At 44.0% G+C, this 19046-nt stretch overlaps 1 pseudogene across 1 annotated transcript in view; it reads right to left on the reverse strand.

Annotated features, from left to right (window-relative positions):
• Positions 1–274: 274 nt before the first annotated feature.
• LOC309835700 (eukaryotic translation initiation factor 3 subunit D-like) overlaps positions 275–19046 on the reverse strand; it is a 28200-nt pseudogene continuing 9428 nt past the window's right edge. The window contains exon 2 of the transcript in view: positions 275–1219. The product of the transcript in view is annotated as a eukaryotic translation initiation factor 3 subunit D-like (transcript). The remainder of the gene's footprint in view (positions 1220–19046) is intronic.

Below are 19046 nucleotides of genomic sequence, written 5' to 3' on the forward strand. Positions count from 1 at the left end.
AAAGGTCATGGCTCACGGGCCCAGCCGCTCCGTGGCATGTGGGATCTTCCCAGACCGGGGCGCGAACCCATGTCCCCTGCATCGGCAGGCGGACTCTCAACCACTGCGCCACCAGGGAAGCCCTTTTTTTTTTTTTAAGAGACTAAATAGACTTATCCTTTATTCCAACTGACAAGCTGCAGAGAGCGGCAATCAGACAAACATTCCACCAGGTATCCAAGGCCCTCCCCGGCTAGGCAGAATCCCAGACCCCAGCTCCACCTCACTGTCTGGTTTAGGTTTCTTCCTCCTCCTCCTCCTCCTCCTCCTCGTCGTCCTCATCCCAGCTGAAGGTGCCGTCGGGCAGGCTATAGACACGGACGACCTGCTTGCTGGTGTCCCTGAGGCTGAGGTACTTGCCCTCCTCCAGCTTCATGCAGGTGTCGATGACGCAGCACAGGATGCCCCAGGCGTTCTCCACACTCGGGTTGATCTGGCTGGCAAACTCATTGGGCTTGAACTGCTGGGCGCCCAGGATGACGTGGCATGAGGAGTCTTTCACGTGGTACCAGGACACGTAACCAAGCTTGAGGTACTCGGATCCGGCCAGCAAAGCACAGCAGGTCCAGCAGGCCAGCTTGTAGCTGTTGTTCTTCATCTTGGTGGCAATGACGGCCCCTCACTGAAAACCCAGCTTCTGACGCCAGTCAACGCCATTAGGGTGCCTGGAGTCCCACTCGTTGAGGGTCTTGATGTTGATGAAGGACACAACCCCACTGGCGCCGGTCATGACGCTGTCGTGCTCACAGCGGACGATGAGGTCAGTGTCAACTCCGAGCTTCCACCTGTGGTGACGGCGTGCCACAGAGGCGACCCCATTCTTATCCATGTCGTCCTCCACAAACGGGTTTAGGGTGGGGAAGTGGTATCTTTCCTTCCCCATCCTCAAGTACTGTGGGCAGAAGTGGTGGTTGATGTAGGTTTGCTTCCATGGCCAGGTTGCGGGGCGAGTTGAAGGAGTTACCTTCATCTTGAGGGGACTCGTTGGCTGCCTCACTCACCGTCAGGAGGTCAAAGTCACAGTTTTGTCCCTCTTGTCAAAGAAGAGCTTGGACCCGACTCTCTGGACAACCATGTCCCGGGAATACACAGAGCGGGTGCAGCTCGTCAGTGTGGGCAGAATGGCGTCAGTGGCAAACACGTTCCCCTGAGTCTTTACCAGCTTCCAGATGACTGGTCCCTGGTGGCGCAGTGGTTAAGAATATGCCTGCCAATGCAGGGGACACAGGTTCGAGCCCTGGTCTGGGGAGATCCCACACGCCGCAGAGCAACTAAACCCGTGTGCCACAACTACTGAGCCTGCACTCTAGAGCCTGCGAGCCACAACTACTGAAGCCCGCGTGCCTAGAGCCTGTGCTCCGCAACAAGAGAAGCCACCGCAATGACAAGCCCGCGCACCGAAACGAAGAGTGGCCCCCGCTTGCCGCAACTAGAGAAAGCCCGCACGCAGCAACGAAGACCCAATGCAGCCAAAAATAAAAAAATAAATACATTTATTATTTTTTTTAAATCTCTAAGTTTCAGGGGCCACCCCAGATGGAAAGAACTATAATCTACAGGAAGAGGCCTGGGGGACCCTTAACAAACAAACACCTTAGGGGATTGTCCTGATCACGCAAGTCGGGAAGCAGTGGGATAGAGGAATGTAGCCTTGATGGTGGTGTGTGGAATCTGCAGGTTCCAGACCCACGGTTCTCGAGCTTGGGAGCATGGGAAGCACCAGGAACTTTACCTTCCCTGCCACTCTGATGCCATTTCCAGAAATTCGGATTAAGTTGGAATAGGATTTTGTTTTGGGGGTGTTGGGGGTCTTAAGGACTCCCCAAGCGATGTTCATATGCAGCCAGGGTCAAGAACCTCCGCCCCAAACTCAAACTGGCTGTTACTCCTACGTCCTCAATGTTCCTCCTCCACCACCAAGGGGGTAAGTGGCAATCCATCCAAGTTCTGATGTTCCTGCCAGGGCTCTGCTGAGCCATCTGGCGCCTGGTAGAGACAAGGGAGGCCAGAGGACCAAGTTCCACCACACAGCAGCACGGGAGCAAGAGATGGGAGGTTCCTTGTGCATAATGGGGGCGTCGACTGCTCCGTGTTGCCCGGAGATGGGACTCACATTATGTCTGTTCACGTCATAAGTACTCAGTGGAGGCTGGTTGGATTGAAACCTGGAAAGAACCAGGACGGCTTTTAGGAGATCACAGGAATCCTTCAGTCCTAAGATACTTGGCAAATACTGCCAAGAGCAAGTTGATCATTTTATTCAATTTTTAAAAGCAGAAATCGTGGTAACTATAGCTGCTATTTTTTGAGCTCCGACTATGCCCTCTGCAATGGGTTAGACCCAACAATGAGCACCACCAACCCTCACACCATCCGCAGAAATTAGGAGTCTGACCCCATGCGTCTTAGGCAAGGACACTCAAGGTCAAAGACGCGAAGGCTGCACAGCCAGCACAGAACAGAGGTCCAAATCCACGTCTGCTCCCTTCCCCAGGACACGCCAGCCCCACAGTTTATTCAGTAGATTGTCTGATCTCTGTGTAATGAAGCGTCTCCCTCTGCCCATCACCTAATTCCATGTAATCTCCGTGAGCGCTGTCTCTGGAGCACTGTCTCTGTAGGAGAGAGCCGCCCTTCTCAGCCGTCTGAAATGTCTAGACAAGGAGCGGGGGCCCGTCTGTAGGAGGTGGTGTGGCAGTTAAGCGGCCAACGTAAGTCTATTACGGGAGGAGCGTCCATTCTGAGGGTGACCTGACATTTTTTAAATGTCTATTTGCCACCAACAATATCCTTTCAAACGTTTCAAAAATCCTCTAAAACCAACAAAGTCAGCCACAGTGTGAATCAGCCTACCTTCCCTGTCACTGCCTGAGTAGTGCTATTTCAGCAATGAAAGGAGATGTGTGTTTCTGTGTGTATACGCATGTGTGGGCGTGTGTATGTGTGTATGTGCATCTGTGTGTATGCATGTGTGGGCACATAAGTGTGGGCACATGTGTGTACATGTATTTGAATATACGCGTCTGTGTATGTGCATGTGTCTATGCATGGGTGGGCACATATGTGAGTGCATATGTGCATGTGTGCGTATCTATGTTTGTATGTGAGTTTGCGTGCATGCGGAAACACGTGTGTATATATGTGTGTGGTTTAAATCCTATGGATTTAGAAGCCATAGGGACTAGGACGTGTAGACAAGACAGAAAAGTCCCCAACAACAAAGTGGACACAGGACAGAATAGAAGGACCTGATTCCGTTCATTCCTTTCACGATGCAGAAGGAGAGAAAAGAGCACAGATCTGAAGACACAACCAGGCCTCGAATCCCAGCTCGCCTCTGGTAATTTATCAAATGGGTTATAGGACTCAGAATCCTCAACTATTATATAGAAGGAGAAAATAGCTGTATATGCAACTGATGCCCACCTTGATCACTTGCAGATCTCAGCAGGTCATTTAACTTCTCTGTGCCTCAGTTTCCCCATAGGATTCTTATGATGATTAAATGAGCTAATAAATGTAAAACAAAACATATGGCATGTAATAAGTGTCACTGTTACTCCTAACTCAAAAATATTATTGCTTTGTTCCACTTCACTATCCTGGGAAAGACATCAAAGACATATTTCCTTTAATATTCAAGTTAGAGAAACTGCCACCCCCATGACTGTGAATCGACAAAGCATCCGGTCTTTCTCCTGGGGCTGCCCCCTCTCCGAAATGACTATGGCTCTCCAAGCATTGCTTAATGGTTCTACTAACCCGCTCTGGTTGCAGATATTTCTTCTTTCTCCAGCCATTCACGGTCCAAGTTGTCATTACTCCACAATTTCTTTTACAGAAAGTATCCTGGTTTGTTCTAAGCTTGGGCACAATCTTCTCTGTTCACTTCTCCGCACCCACTACCCCGCCGGTTTCTAACATTGCCTGGTATTTGGCAAACCTTACTCCATGCTAGAGGAATAGCAAACAGAAAGCAACGAGTGGCGTATGTTTCTCCCGAGGTTGTTCCTGGGTCTCACAACTGTTAACTCAAACTTGGGATTTCATTTCACAGCTGGCAGCCTTCCTGGTGGAGGAGGCATCCAACCCTCACTGATGAGACCCCCCTGCCAATCCCTCCTTCAGAGACCAGACAGCCATTCCTTGGTGCACAGAAAGAAGGTCCCCTCCAGCTCCCTGCCCACATCTGGCTCAGGCTGGCTTCTTTTCTGACCCAGAATGTGAGAAAGCAGGGAGCACCCATTTCTTCAGGACACGCCCTGTTCTTCCTTCCACCTACGGGATGGAATCTGATTGCCTAGGACAGACAGGGCAGTCGTTGTTGTTGGCATTTGTTTCTCAACTTAAATAGAGCAGGTTGAGAACACCAAGAGTCCAGCACAAATCCACATTTAGGAGGAGTAATTCTCCAAGGGCTGGGTCAGGAGAAAGACACGCTCAACTTACATCAAAAGGCCAAGTGGTACTTCCCTGGTGGTGCAGTGGTTTAGAGTCTGCCTGCCGATGCAGGGGACACGGGTTCGTGTCCCGGTCCGGGAAGATCCCACATGCCGCGGAGTGGCTGGGCCCGTGAGCCATGGCCGCTGAGCCTGCGTGTCCGGAGCCTGTGCTCCGCAACGGGAGAGGCCACAACAGCGAGAGGCCCGCGCGTACCGCAAAGAAAAAAAAAAAAAAAAGGCCAAGTGCTCCGTTCAGCAGAACAATAGGTGGTGGGTTTTCCTGATATGAAACCAAAGAGCTTCAGTAGTAATTTTCCGACAGATAATTAATGCTCCCCAACTGCAGGAAGCAAATGTTATCAGTGACCCCAAAATGTCCACATTCCAATGAAAGAAAAAAAATTAAAGGCCCTATTCCTTGGGTACCTCATCAACAGAGATGTGGTGCAGACAAAGTGAAATGTGCTTTGTGAATTTTAGAACTTTTAGCAAATTAGGGCACAGGGAGACCTTGAGAGGAAGACAGCAATTCTTCAAATCTGGTAGTTAAATCCTAGAGCAGTGACTCAAAAAACTTAAGAAACATCAATGTGTTTTTGCCCCAAGCTGGTGCCGCCAGCCAGACGGGGAGCATGAGGGGAGTTGCCTACCTTGCAAGCTGTTGTGAGGATTAAATGAACAAACAGATGTGAAATCTCAGTGTAAATGGCTGTTCTACCCCCATCACCTTTCTTATTTCCACAGTGCCCAGAACTGCACCTTATACACTGCAAAGTCTGAGATGAGTTCTGTACAGTAAGTGATGAATATAAAGCTGGAGTCTGAACAACAGGTGAATGGTACCCTGCTGCCCCAAGGTCAAAGGAAGCGAGGGCTCCCAGGGGCCTCAGAGGTCATGCCGGCCAGTCCCCCTGCTCTGCAGGAGAGGGAACCTGTCCTGAGCGGCCAAGGAGCCTTCCCACGGCCACACGACGACCTTCCTCATTCCCAGACGGGAGGTCACGCCGCCTCCTCTTCTGCTCCAGAGCTCCCTGTGGGATCAGGCTGAGGCCGGGACTCCTCCTGAAATTTCAGCCTTGCCTCCCTCCTACCCCTTCCCTATCTTGCACCCTCCACCCTCCACCAATGCTTTTACTTGTAGGCTCTCCTTCGAAAATCCCTTGCACTCAGATCCTTGTCTTGAAGTGTCTTTCTTGGAAGAAACTGCCCTAAGACAGACCCTATCACTCTAGCACCCCTTCTATTGGATGTCTTTTTTTTTTTTTTTAACTGAAAAATGTTATTTTATTTTGAATCCCAGTTTTAATCTTTTCATGCTTAACTTTTTTGTTTGTTTGTTTTAATTAATCTTTATTGGAGTAGAGCTGCTTTACAGTGTTGTGTTAGCTTCGACGGTACAGCAAAGTGAATCAGCTATACGTATACATATATCCCCTCTTTTTTGGATTTCCTTCCCATTGAGGTCACCACAGAGCACTGAGTAGAGTTCCGTGTGCTATACAGTCGGTCCTCATTAGTTATCTAATGCTTTCTGTAGATTCAGGAAGTGTCTGCAGGGTTTCAAAGCTACTCTAGGTATTCTGGACAAAATTGGTAGTTTTCAAACTGTCTTCAGAAGCAGCAAACCATTTTTCAGATGAAGCAAAACCTTCCTTGGAGCCACAATGTAGAAAATAGATACGAGCCCCTTGCTCAGTCCACAGATGGTGGGACTTGAAGCCCCTTCTGTCGGTGTTCTCTTTACCCCCGTCATCCCCAAGTCACCTCTTGAAGATGTGAATACTCAGTGAAACCCTACTGGCAAACAAGCAAATTGAGGTGTTTGCTGTGATGCCTCCTGATTTGACTCTGGTGCTCTAGAATGCAGTTCTCAGGTCAATTTCTATTTTTGTAGAAGAAAAGCAAACGGGTCCCATTCCTCCTTCTTTCAGCAGGTGACCACTGCTTCCGTTCCTGGCACCATTCCCAGACCCCTGGCTGCTCGCACCCCACCCCCTTGCCAAGCTCCACTATCAACCTCAGGTGACCAGGCGAGCTGCAATCTACTTTCCTTTTACTGCAGCTTGGGGTCTCATGCATCACGCTGCCAGATGTGACCAGAAGCCTTAGCAGTCAAATGCCCGCTGCCGTTTACAGTCTGAATTCAGAAGTGGCGAGCACCTCTTTCCCGGGGCAAGCCTGCCTTTCTGCAAGAACTCACCATCCGTCATTTCACTGACCAGCCCTCTCCCAAAAATACATTAAAAGGCTCAAAGAAAAGTAATGTAGCCCAGCAGTGCACTGTAATAGAACAACATTTGCAGGGAAGCGTAAATGACCTGACTCCCTGTCCTCCAGAGCAATGGCAACTTGATACCACCCGCTTCATTTATAAACTACTTTCACACTCATGAAATCATTCCTATTTTCCGGCAGAAATATTTATGCCTGAGGTTCTTTGAAAACCCATATATATACTTCAAAACCCAAATGTGCCAGGGAGACTTGGGATGTGCCAGGGAGAAAGTGACCCAGAATGGCCGTCATGGGGAACAGCGGTTGGGTACTGGGACAGTAACGGGTTGCCCTGACTGAGAGAAATTCTTTTACCTCAAAGGCCAGGGATATTGAAAAACTTTTCACACTTCGTCAGCTCGGAGGAGGAGGCAGATTGTGGCTTCAACAGAGGCAGCTGCTGAAGGCATCGCGGCAAAAACGAAAAAATACGACCTCCCCAGCATCCGTGCAGAGCTGCAGTGTCACAAACAGCAACAGACCTAGAACCTTTGAAAGACGGCAAAAAGACGCAGCCACAAAACGTGCAGTTTGAACTTTCTACATCATTCCGAGAAGAAGAATTTTACATTCTTGGGGCATCAGCCCAGTTAGGAGAAAGCCCACGTTTGATATATACTGACAGAGGCAACGCGAGATTCACATCCCAGAAGGGAGTATGGGAATGGCAGAAGACGGGACCAAGCTTCAACACACACCCATAACCTGTCAGAGCCAGCGACTCCTTTCTCAAGACTTCTTTAGGACTGTTGTGAGGCGGGATTATTATTTAACACCTGTATGACACCTCAAAGAATCTGTGATCTGAGAGGCAGAGGTTTAGGGGATCTGACAAAGCTGAGTTTGCCCCCATTACTTGCTAGTGTGACCCAGGGGAAGTTGATTACTGTTTCTAAGTATTCGCTTCATTTGGAAACGGGAATAATGTCTAATTCACAGGCTGGCTGCAAGAATAAAATGATGCCTGTAACTTTCCTGACATAATGTATGAAATAAAACAGGTGGTTGAAAATGTCAGTTCCTCTCTTCCTTCTTCTTGCACATTGTGCGACTGATAAACATATATACAATCTATCACATAAAAAAAATCATCTGCTCGGAGCCTTCTTTCTGATGGTGGATGACACCAAATTATACCTTGATCTAATTGAACACCACTGTCATCATCATTTAGTGAAGACCCACTGGGTTGACTAAGTTTTGAATGACTGGGTCTGTTCACTTGCATCTTTATGCTCAGCTCTGCTGTTAACAGCCTGTGGGATTTTAGGCAAGTTAATTAAAAAGTCAAAGTCTCATTTTGCTACTGTGAAATGAACATTTATAGCTGAGTAATATTCCATTGTATAAAAAAAGAATGAAATAATGCCATTTGCAGCAACATGGATGGACCTAGAGATTACATACTAAGTGAAGTGAGTCAGAGAAAGACAAGTGTCATGTAACATGGCTTATATGTAGAATCTAAAAAAATGATACAAATGAACTTATATATAAAACAGAAATAGACCCACAGACATAGAAAACAAACTTACAGTTACCTAAGGGAAAAGAGGGAGGAGGATAAATTAGGAGTTTAGGATTAACATATACACACTATCAGATATAAAATAGATAACCAGCAAGGACCTACTGTATAGCACAGGGAACTATACTCAATATTTTGTAATAACCTACAAGGGAAAAGAATCTGAAAAATATATATATATGTATGTATATATCTATACATATAGATCACTTTGCTGTACACTTGAAATCACTTTGAAATCACTTTGCTGTACACTTGAAATCACTTTGAAACAACTTTGCTGTACACTTGAAATCACTGAATCACTTTGCTGTACACTTGAAACTAACACAACATTGTAAATCAACTATATTCCAATTTTTTTAAATGAACATTTAGCCCAGTGATCTCTCCTTTCCCTTCCAGACCATTTCCAGAGAACGTGTTACAGACACAAAGTGTAAAGGGAGTTCTGACAGAGATGAAGATACGGTGGGATGCTTCTTCTTGGAGGTGAGTGTTTGGGTATCACCACTGCACGAGGTGGAAACTAACCCAGAAAAGAAAGGACCTGCTTGCAAAAGTGAAGCACATCTGACAATAAGTGACGGGGAAAATATTACATATGCAGATTCATCACCTATGAGGATGCGCTCAATCGTGTTGAAAAGAAAGATCACCAGTTATTAAGGTAAACTCCTTTTGGTTTACTCTGATCAAGAAATCCAAGCAAAATTCCATTCTGCTCTCAGGTTGGCTCACCTTCATGAGTTCTCTATGATTAACCCTAGCGATAAGTGACACACCGTCTCACCACTCCTCACCCCAGAGACACCATCACTGCCCTCTCCTCTAGACAACTCATCCTATACCTCTTCCACTTCCTCTCTCATAGAGGTGGTACCAAATTGTTCAAGACGTCTTTCAAAAATATGCAAAACCTTTGCTGTTTCATAATTGCCTACTGAATGCAAGATCAACTCTTTCATGGTCTTCCTTAGAGTCCTTGAGGACCAGCCTTGTGCCGGGAACTACGCCAGTTAGAGAATAAAGGGGTGAGTGGAGCCTGGTCCTTGCCCCCAGAAGCAAAAATTCTGAGTGAGATGCAGAAGACAAGTCAACAGAGCATGTTAATATTGGGGAGAGATGCCTTATGGAAGAAAGTGCTGTTGCAGGCGGAGGAGGAAAGATTCCTCCTGACACTGTCATTGGGGATGACCTTGAGGACAAAGTACAGTAACCGACGGACGTGTTGAGCACACCCCATAGTTTCCTGCCTTCCTGCCTCTGTTCATGGTGTTTCCTCTGCCCACATTCCACCCCATTCCCTCCTTCCAGATAAAACCTTCCTAACATGGGTCAAGCAACAGCTCCTGCCGGGAATTTTCCCCAACACACCCAGCTGCAATTACAGATTTCCTCCTGAGGGATTGCTCACAGTGGGCTGCTGGGCGCTCTATTTAGCTGTCATTTTATTTTCTGTTCTTGTTAGAGCCACTTGTTTACATGTGTCCCCCAGCTCAGCTGTGGGCTCTTAGAGAGCAGACTCCATGCTTTATTCATCTCCTTAGTTCCCATAGCCCTAAGTACAATGCATTGCATCTAGTAGGCAATGGATAAACAGCGGCTAAATTGAATTGTATTCATAGTCAATCCTTGTTTAAAGAGAGCAGCTGAGGTTCACCCTTAGCGTGTAGAGAGGGAAGTACATGATAATGCCTTATCCTGGGCATCCCCAAACCTCAGACTTTCTGCTCAGGTCCAGGTGTACTTCCTTTCATCTTTCTTCCATGTATCAGCTCGCCTGCAGGCTCCACTCATTCATACCTTTGAAATGTATACAACTGGGACTCTCTTTGTTCCATGTGTGGATTCTGTTCCCTACTTTGCTTGTAACTATTCTACACTTTGATTTTCTCTTGTTTTTTCAAGCATCACTAAAAGTTACTTCTGTGTCTTGCCCGTTTCTTTTCTTACCTGTGTCAGGCTCCTCTTGTTGAGGACCCCTTGTTGAGGGGTTTGTTTCCCCTCTACAAAATAAAACTTTTCTTCCCCCAAACTGTACTTTGTCATCTTCTTTTCCCCTGGAAGCTAATCAGAGGAAGCAATATAACCCTCATCAATGCTCTCATCAGGGAGTTGATGATCCTCTGAAAAGGTTCTCTCCACGTGGCCCAGGGTGACCATTCAAAACTCCCCCTCTTCCTCCCCAGAATCTTTGGTCCATGCATCTCACCTCGGACAGCCAAAGGATCCTTGCTGACCAGTCTTAACACATAGATTCTGTTTGTGATCAGCTAACCCTCTATCTGCTCACAGATAAGGATTTTGCCTTAGTCTGTACCTTCTATCTAGACTCACAGCCTGGTTTCTACAAAAGAGCTGCCGTTTGTCACATGTTCCTGTAATTTGCTCTCATGAGTCAACCTCCTTAACATTCTTTGAAACTTCACCATTATCTTCATTTCCATTTCAAGTGCCTCACCTGGATGAACCGACAGCACCTCACCTCACTCAAGTCTTAACCTCTCTCCAACCCATTCACTATGGAAACGGTCTCCTTTTTGACTACATTTGATTGCACTCCAAAAGTAAAAACTATTTCAGCGTGCTCTCTCACCCTCAATCTCTATGTATCTACCTACCTACCTAGCCATCCATCTACCTAGCCACTACCTATAATTTATGAGTTGTATAATATAGATTTATCATTACCATTACTTAACATCTCAACACAAGACATACATTTCCATGAGGCTCACCATTAATGATTATGAACAGAATTCACATTCTGCTTTCCTCTTATGCAACAGAGTCACTTACTCACCCTTCCTGTGTATCAGGCAGCAGACTCTTGCACGGGGCAGGGGCTGAACTGGGTCCGATGACTAACTCAGAGCTGGTGGTAAGTCAGGCACATTCACACACCTCCACCCCCGAGTCCTCCAGGCAGTGGATCAGAGCTGTTTCTCGCTTCCCGGGCATCTTCCTCCCCACGTGACCCCAGCAAAATGCAGCTGCGCTCCAGGGCTCCGCGTAACCTACACAGGGAGACACTCGCTTAGACAACAACCCAGGAGGCTCACGGTCCTCAATTCACGGATTTCCACTTCCTGGGGAACCTACAAACCAGTGGGATTTGATGTGGACACAGGACTCTGTTAAAGCAGGATCCGCTCGGCGTTTTACTGTCGTTGTTTCACTGACCCTGAGAATAAGGGATCTGGAAGAAGCCCTGGCATCACTGTATGGAAGACGCGACTGGGCTGCTTCTCCTCGGGCCCCTTCCTGAGGCTTTCTGCTCTTCCTCACCTCTCAGCCTTGGGGTGCCCCTGGGCTCTGACCCACTCGCTTCTCATCGCCCTCCCTCGTTAGCAGACCTCCTATATTCCCATGACTTCAAATGACATCTGTTTTTCAAGTTTTTTTTTTTTTAATTAAGTAAGTGACATAAAGTGAAACGCATATATCTTAAGTGTACCGTTAGATGATTTTTGACAAACATATGGACTTGCATAACCAATATCCCAACCCCAAACAAGATACAAAATATTTCCGTCGCACCAGAAACTTCTTTTATATTCTCTTCCACTCAATTCCTGACCCTCCCCCAGAGACAGCCACTCCTCTGATTTCTGTCCTCCTAGATGAGTTTTGCCTATTTGTAAACTTCATACAAGTGGAATCATACAACACATCCTCTTTCCTGTCTGTCTTATTTTGATAAGCATAAAGTTTTCAAGATTCATCCTGTGTTGATGAGTGAATTAGTAGTTCCTTATTTTTCATTACGGACACGTGTCCCACTGTGCAAATATAGCACAATTGGGTTGCAGCTCAACTTGAAGGGAACTTAGAGGTTGTCACTCCCATCTTTACAACAAGAAAAAAACTGAACCATGAGAATCAGTGATTTCTGTTAGACCCATCAGAGAACTGAGGTTACGGGGAAACTACGGCCCTAAAATCTGGAGAGAGAGGTGAATGCAGAGTCTCATCTGAGAACAGAAGCATCTGAAGCCAGAAGCTGGTGGGAACACTTGCATGGTAATTTTGACAAATCGGTGGAGGCTGAGGGGGGGTAGCCTGTGTCTTAGGGAGGCCACCACACCTTTGCAGGTTTTAGCTCCAGCAATCCTAGTGGGTCCTCACACTGCAGAGCTGAGAGAGGTTCCCTTGTGGCCCTGGCAGGTGGAAGAGAACAGTAATCCTTGTGAAATGCCCCCAGCCCCTTATTCACAACAGAGTCCAGCCCTCCAGGGGAAAATATTTCACCAGCATTCTATCCCACCTTGGAGAAAAGCATCTGCAACCAAACATTTCTGGTACTAACTTCTGTAAGGCTGAGGTGCAAGGCCAGGCTGACCCTTCTCCAAAAAGACCTCTCTGGACCCCCATGGTGGGCACTAAGAACTCTTTCTCCAGCCCCTGGCCCAGCCCTGTCTTTGCAGATATGACACTATATTAAAAATATGTGCCCATCTATTTGTCTTCTCTATCAGAATATGATCCTCAAGGCAGAGGCAGTGCCTTGTCCATCTTGGTGTCTCCAGGACCACAGCAGGACTTGCACTTGGAGAGCCCGCAGATCATTCAAGTGCAAGTGTGTGATAATGTGAGTTAAAAGATTGTCTTTGTAGTGAGGGGGAAATGAGCTCAAAATTCTTCTTCAATTTAGGAACTCATGATATTTCACAGAAATCCGGTTCTGTAACTTGGTCCCGTGTGTGTAAGTCTCCTCACCACCTAAGGTATGAATCTTCATGCTTCCTTGCTTCTGTCCCATTTATTTCGTGTTATCTATCACTCTCCGAGGCACGGCAATGACTTCTAAAGCTTGAGGTTTCAGGTGCCGAGGGCAAGAGCAGGAAGTTCACAAAGCAAAAATACAAATGGATAATAATTCTATAAAAATATTTAACCGCACTAATTATAAAAAGCTGCACTCGTACAATAACACTAAAATAGCACTTCTTCCTTCAATTATCAAAGTCTTTTTAAGTGAATGTTCCCAGCTGCTGACATTCAGCAAAACACAATCTCCAAAGTACTAATACGTCAATGGCCGCAATGACCCCGTTACATAGATGTGACCTCTATTTCACATTCAGGGAAATGAGTCTCCAGGAAGATAAAGCCTCTGACTGTTTAAACTGTCCATCCCCAATCCCAAACCCTCTTCATCTCTTAAGACTATTTCCAGGTATTATCTCTTTCAGGAAACCTTCTAGGATAGAGAATCTTAAGCTGGCACACTCCATAATCTCCTGTGTATAGCCCTCCACCTCCGAACTTGCACAGCATTTCACATGCATTTGTTTAACGATCTTCCTCTCCTTTCATGATCATCATGAAAATACTGACTGCTTCGGTTAATCTCTGTATACCCTCCTCCCATCTTCTGCCACCGCCATACCGTGAACTAGCCAGCCTCAGTGAACGTGCGTTAAATTAAAGACTGAAAGATGGCGAGCCACATCTGAACCTTTACCTTTCTGACCTCAAAATCCAGGCTCTTTCTATTATAAGACATAATGCAGCCTTGCTGAATTTATTGATGTCTAGCTGCTGATGGGCTTGGAAATACAGCCTACAGGGCAGGCGAGCCAAAATTCCTCTCCTTTGCCTGGTATGTATGATACACCCTGCCTGAAAAACAGCTTGCTTCACCTTTCTTTGGTAGACAAAATTTCAGCAATAAACATCGTATTCTGTAGGGAATGAGCATCCTCCTGGAAACCCACCTGGCCTTTAACTGCCAGGCAACGAGAGAGAGAGGCTTTTTTTTTTTTTTTAACATCTTTATGGGGTATAATTGCTTTACAATGGTGTGTTAGTTTCACGAAGTGAATCAGCTATACACGTATACATATATCCCCATATCCCCTCACTCTTGCATCTCCCTCCCGCCCTCCCTATCCCACCCCTCTAGGTGGTCACAAAGCACCGAGCTGAGCTCCCTGTGCTATGCGGCTGCTTCCCACTAGCTATCTATTTTACATTTGGTAGTGTATATATGTCCATGCCACTCTCTCACTTCGTTCCAGTTTACCCTTCCCCCTCCCCGTGTCCTCAAGTCCATTCTCTACATCTATGTCTTTATTCCTGTCCTGCCCCGAGGTTCTTCAGAAAAAAAAAAAAAAAAAAAACAGTTTTTGTTTTGTTTTGTTTTTTTAGATTCCATATATATGTATTAGCATACGGTATTTGTTTTTCTCTTTCTGACTTACTTCACTCTGTATGACAGACTCTAGGTCCATCCACCTCACTACAAATAACTCAATTTTGTTTCTTTTTATGGCTGAGTAATATTCCGTTGTATATATGTGCCACATCATCTTTATCCATTCCTCTGTCGATGGACACTTAGGTTGCTTTCATGTCCTGGCTATTGTAAATAGTGCTGCAATGAACATTGTGGTACATGACACTTTTTGAATTATGGTTTTTTCAGGGTATATGCCCAGTAGTGGGATTGCTGGGTCATTTGGTAGTTCTATTTTTACTTTTTTAAGGAACCTCTATACTGTTCTCCATAGTGGCTGTATCAATTTACATTCCCACCAACAGTACAAGAGCGTTCCCTTTTCTCCACACCCTCTCCAGCATTTATTATTTTCAGCCATTTTGATGAGGCCATTCTGGCTGGTGAGAGGTGATACCTCATTATAGTTTTGATTTGCATTTCTCTAATGATTAGTGATGTTGAGCATCCTCTCATGTGTTTGTTGGCAATCTGTATATCTTCTTTGGAGAAATGTCTATTTATGTCTTCTGCCCATTTTTGGATGGGGTTGGTTTTTTTTGATATTGAGCTGCATGAGCTGCTTGTATATTTTGGAGATTAATCCTTTGTCAGTTGCTTCATTTGCAAATATTTTCTCCCATTCTGAGTGTTGTCTTTTCATCTTGTTTATGGTTTCCTTTGCTGTGTAAGAGCTTTTAAGTTTCATTAGGTCCCATTTGTTTATTTTTGTTTTTATTTCCATTTCTCTAGGAGGTGGGTCAAAAAGGATCTTGCTGTGATTTATGTCATACAGTGTTCTGCTTATGTTCTCCTCTAAGAGTTTTATAGTGTCTGGTCTTACATTTAGGTCTTTAATCCATTTTGAGTTTATTTTTGTGTATGGTGTTAGTGAGTGCTCTAATTTCATTCTTTTACATGTAGCTGCCCAGTTTTCCCAGCACCACTTATCGAAGAGACTGTCTTTTCTCCATTGCATATTCTTGCCTCCTTTATAAAAGATAAGGTGACCATATGTGCATGGGTTTATCTCTGTGCTTTCTATCCTGTTCCATTGATCTCTATTTCTGTTTTTGTGCCAGAACCATACTGTCTTGATGACTGTAGCTTTGTAGTATAGTCTGAAGTCAGGGAGCCTGATTCCTCCAGCTCCATTTTTCTTTCTCAAGATTACTTTGGCTATTTGGGGTCTTTTGTGTTTCCATACAAATTGTGAATTTTTTTGTTCTAGTTCTGTGAAAAATGCCATTCGTAGTTTGATAGGCATTGCATTGAATCTGTAGATTGCTTTGGGTAGTAGAGTAATTTTCACAATGTTGATTTTTCCAACCCAAGAACATGGTATATCTCTCCATTTGTTTGTATCATCTTTAATTTTTTTCATCAGTGTCTTATAGTTTTCTACATATAGGTCTTTTGTCTCCTTAGGTAGGTTTATTCCTAGGTATTTTATTCTTTTTGTTGCAATGGTAAATGGAAGCGTTTCCTTAAGTTCTCTTTCAGATTTCATCGTTAGTGTATAGGAATGCAAGAGATTTCTGTGCATTAATTTTGTATCCTGCTACTTTACCAAATTCATTGATTAGCTCTAGTAGTTTTCTGGTAGCATCTTTAGGATTCTCTATGTATAGGATCATGTCATCTGCAAACAGTGACCGCTTTACTTCTTCTTTTCCAATTTGGATTCCTTTTATTTCTTTTTCTTCTCTGATTGCTATGACTAAAACATCCAAAACTATGTTGAATAAGAGTGGTGAGGAGAGTGGGCAACTTTGTCTTGTTCCTGATCTTAGTGGAAATGGTTTAAGTTTGTCACCATTGAGAATGATGTTGGCTGTGGGTTTGTCATATATGGTGTTTATTATGTTGAGGTAAGTTCCCTGTATTCCTACTTTCTGGAGGGATTTTATCATAAATGGGTGTTGAATTTTGTCGAAAGCTTTTTCTGTGTCTATTGAGATTAATAAATGGTGTTTATTCTTCAATTTGTTAATATGGTGTATCACACTGATTGCTTTGTGTATATTGAAGAATCCTTGCATTTCTGGGATAAACCCCACTTGATCATGGTGTATGATCCTTTTACTGTGCTGTTGGATTCTGTTTGCTTGTATTTTGTTGTGGATTTCTACATCTATGTTCATCAGTGATATTGGCCTGTAGTTTTCTTTTTTTGTGGCATCTTTGTGTGGTTTTGGTATCAGGGTGGTGGTGGCTTCATAGAATGAGTTTGGGAGTGTTCCTCACTCTGCTATCTTTTGGAAGAGTTTGAGAAGGCTAGGTGTTAACTCTTCTCTAAATGTTTGATAGAATTCGCCTGGGAAGCCATTTGGTCCTGGGCTTTTGTTTGTTGGAAGATTTTTAATCCCAGTCTCAATTTCAGTGCTTGTGATTAGTCTGTTTATATTTTCTATTTCTTCCTGGTTCAGTCTCAGAAGGTTGTGCTTTTCTAAGAATTTGTCCGTTTCTTCCAGGTTGTCCATTTTATTGGCACAGAGTTGCTTGCAGTAATCTCTCATGATCCTTTGTATTTCTGCAGTGTCAGTTGTTACTTCTCCTTTTCCATTTCTAATTCTATTGATCTGAGTCTTCTCCCTTTTTTTCTTGATGAGTCTGGCTAATGGTTTATCAACTCTGTTTATCTTCACAATGCACCAGCTTTTAGTTTTATTGAAGTTTGCTATTGTTTCCTCCATTTCTTTTTCAATTATTTCTGACCTGATCTTTATGATTTCTTTCCTTCTGCTAACTTTGGGGGTTTTTGGTTCTTCTTTCTCTAATTGCTTTAGGTGCAAGGTTACGTTGTTTATTTGAGATGTTTCTTGTTTCTTGAGGTAGGATTGTGTTGCTATAAACTTCCCTCTTAGAACTCCTTTTGCTACATCCCATAGTTTGGGGTTGTTGTGTTTTCATTGTCATTTGTTTCTAGGTGTTTTTTGATTTCCTCTTTAATTTCTTCAGTGATCTCTTGGTTATTTAGTAGTGTATTGTTTAGCCTCCATGTGTTTGTATTTTTTACAGTTTTTTTTTCCTGTAATTGAGATCTAGTCTTACAGTGTTGTGGTCAGAAAAGATTCTTGATATGATTTCAATTTTCTTAAATTTACCAAGGCTTGATTTGTGACTCAAGATATGATCTATCCTGGAGAATGTTCCATGAGCACTTGAGAAGAAAGTGTATTCTGTTGTTTTTGGATGGAATGTCCTTTAAATATCAATTAAGTCCATGTTGTTTAATGTGTCATTTAAAGCTTGTGTTTCCTTATTTATTTTCATTTTGGATAATCTGTCCATTGGTGAAAGTGGGGTGCTAAAGTCCCCTACTTTGATTGTGTTACTGTCGATTTCCGCTTTTATGGCTGTTAGCATTTGCCTTATGTATTGAGGTCCTCGTATGTTGGGTGCATAAATATTTACAATTGTTATATCTTCTTCTTGGATTGATCCCTTGATCATTATGTAGTGTCCTTCTTTGTCTCTTGTAATAGTCTTTATTTTAAAGTCTATTCTGTCTGATATGAGAATTGCTACTCCAGCTTTCTTTTGATTTCCATTAGCATGGAATATCGTTGTCCATCCCCTCACTTTCAGTCTGTACGTGTCCCTAGGTCTAAAGGGGGTCTCTTGTAAGCAGCATATATATGGGTCTTGTTTTTGTATCCATTCAGCCGGTCTATGTCTTTTGGTTGGAGCATTTAATCCATTTACATTTAAGGTAATTATCAATAGGTATGCTCCTATTACCATTTTCTTAACTGTTTTGGGTTTCTTATCGTAGGTCTTTTCCTTCTCTTGTGTTTCCTTCCTAAAGAAGTTCCTTTAGCATTTGTTGTAAAGCTGGTGTGGTGGTGCTGAATTCTCTTAGCTTTTGCTTGTCTGTAAAGGTTTTAAGTTCTCTGTCAAATCTGAATGAGATCCTTGCTGGGTAGAGTCATCTTGGTTGTATGTTTTTCCCTTTCATCACTTTAAATATGTCCTGTCACAGCCTTCTGGCTTGTAGAATTTCTGCTGAAAGATTAGCTGTTCACCTTACGGGGATTCCCTTGTATGCTATTTGTTGTTTTTCCCTGGCTGCTTTTAATATTTTTTCTTTGTATTTGACTTTTGATAGTTTGATTAATATGTGTCTTGGCATACTTCTCCTTGGATTTATCCTGTATGGGACTGTCTGCACTTCCTGGACTTGACTATTTCCTTTCCCATATTAGGGAAGTTTTCAACTATGATCTCTTCAAATATTTTCTCAGTCCCTTTTTCTCTTCTTCTTCTGGGACCCCTATAATTCGAATGTTGGTGCATTTAATGTTGTCCCAGAGGTCTCTGAGACTGTCCTCCATTCTTTTCATTGTTTTTTCTTATTCTGCTCTACGGTAGTTATTTCCACTATTTTATTTTCCAGGTCACTTATCCTTTCTTCTGCCTCAGTTATTCTGCTATTGATTCCTTCTAGAGAATTTTTCATTTCATTTATTGTGTTGTTCATCATTGTTCGTTTGCTCTTTAGTTCTTCTAGGTCCTCGTTAAACATTTCTCGTATTTT

The sequence above is a fragment of the Grampus griseus genome (assembly GCF_964374135.1).
Source record: "Grampus griseus genome assembly, chromosome: 17".
NCBI classification, from domain to species: Eukaryota; Metazoa; Chordata; class Mammalia; order Artiodactyla; family Delphinidae; genus Grampus; species Grampus griseus.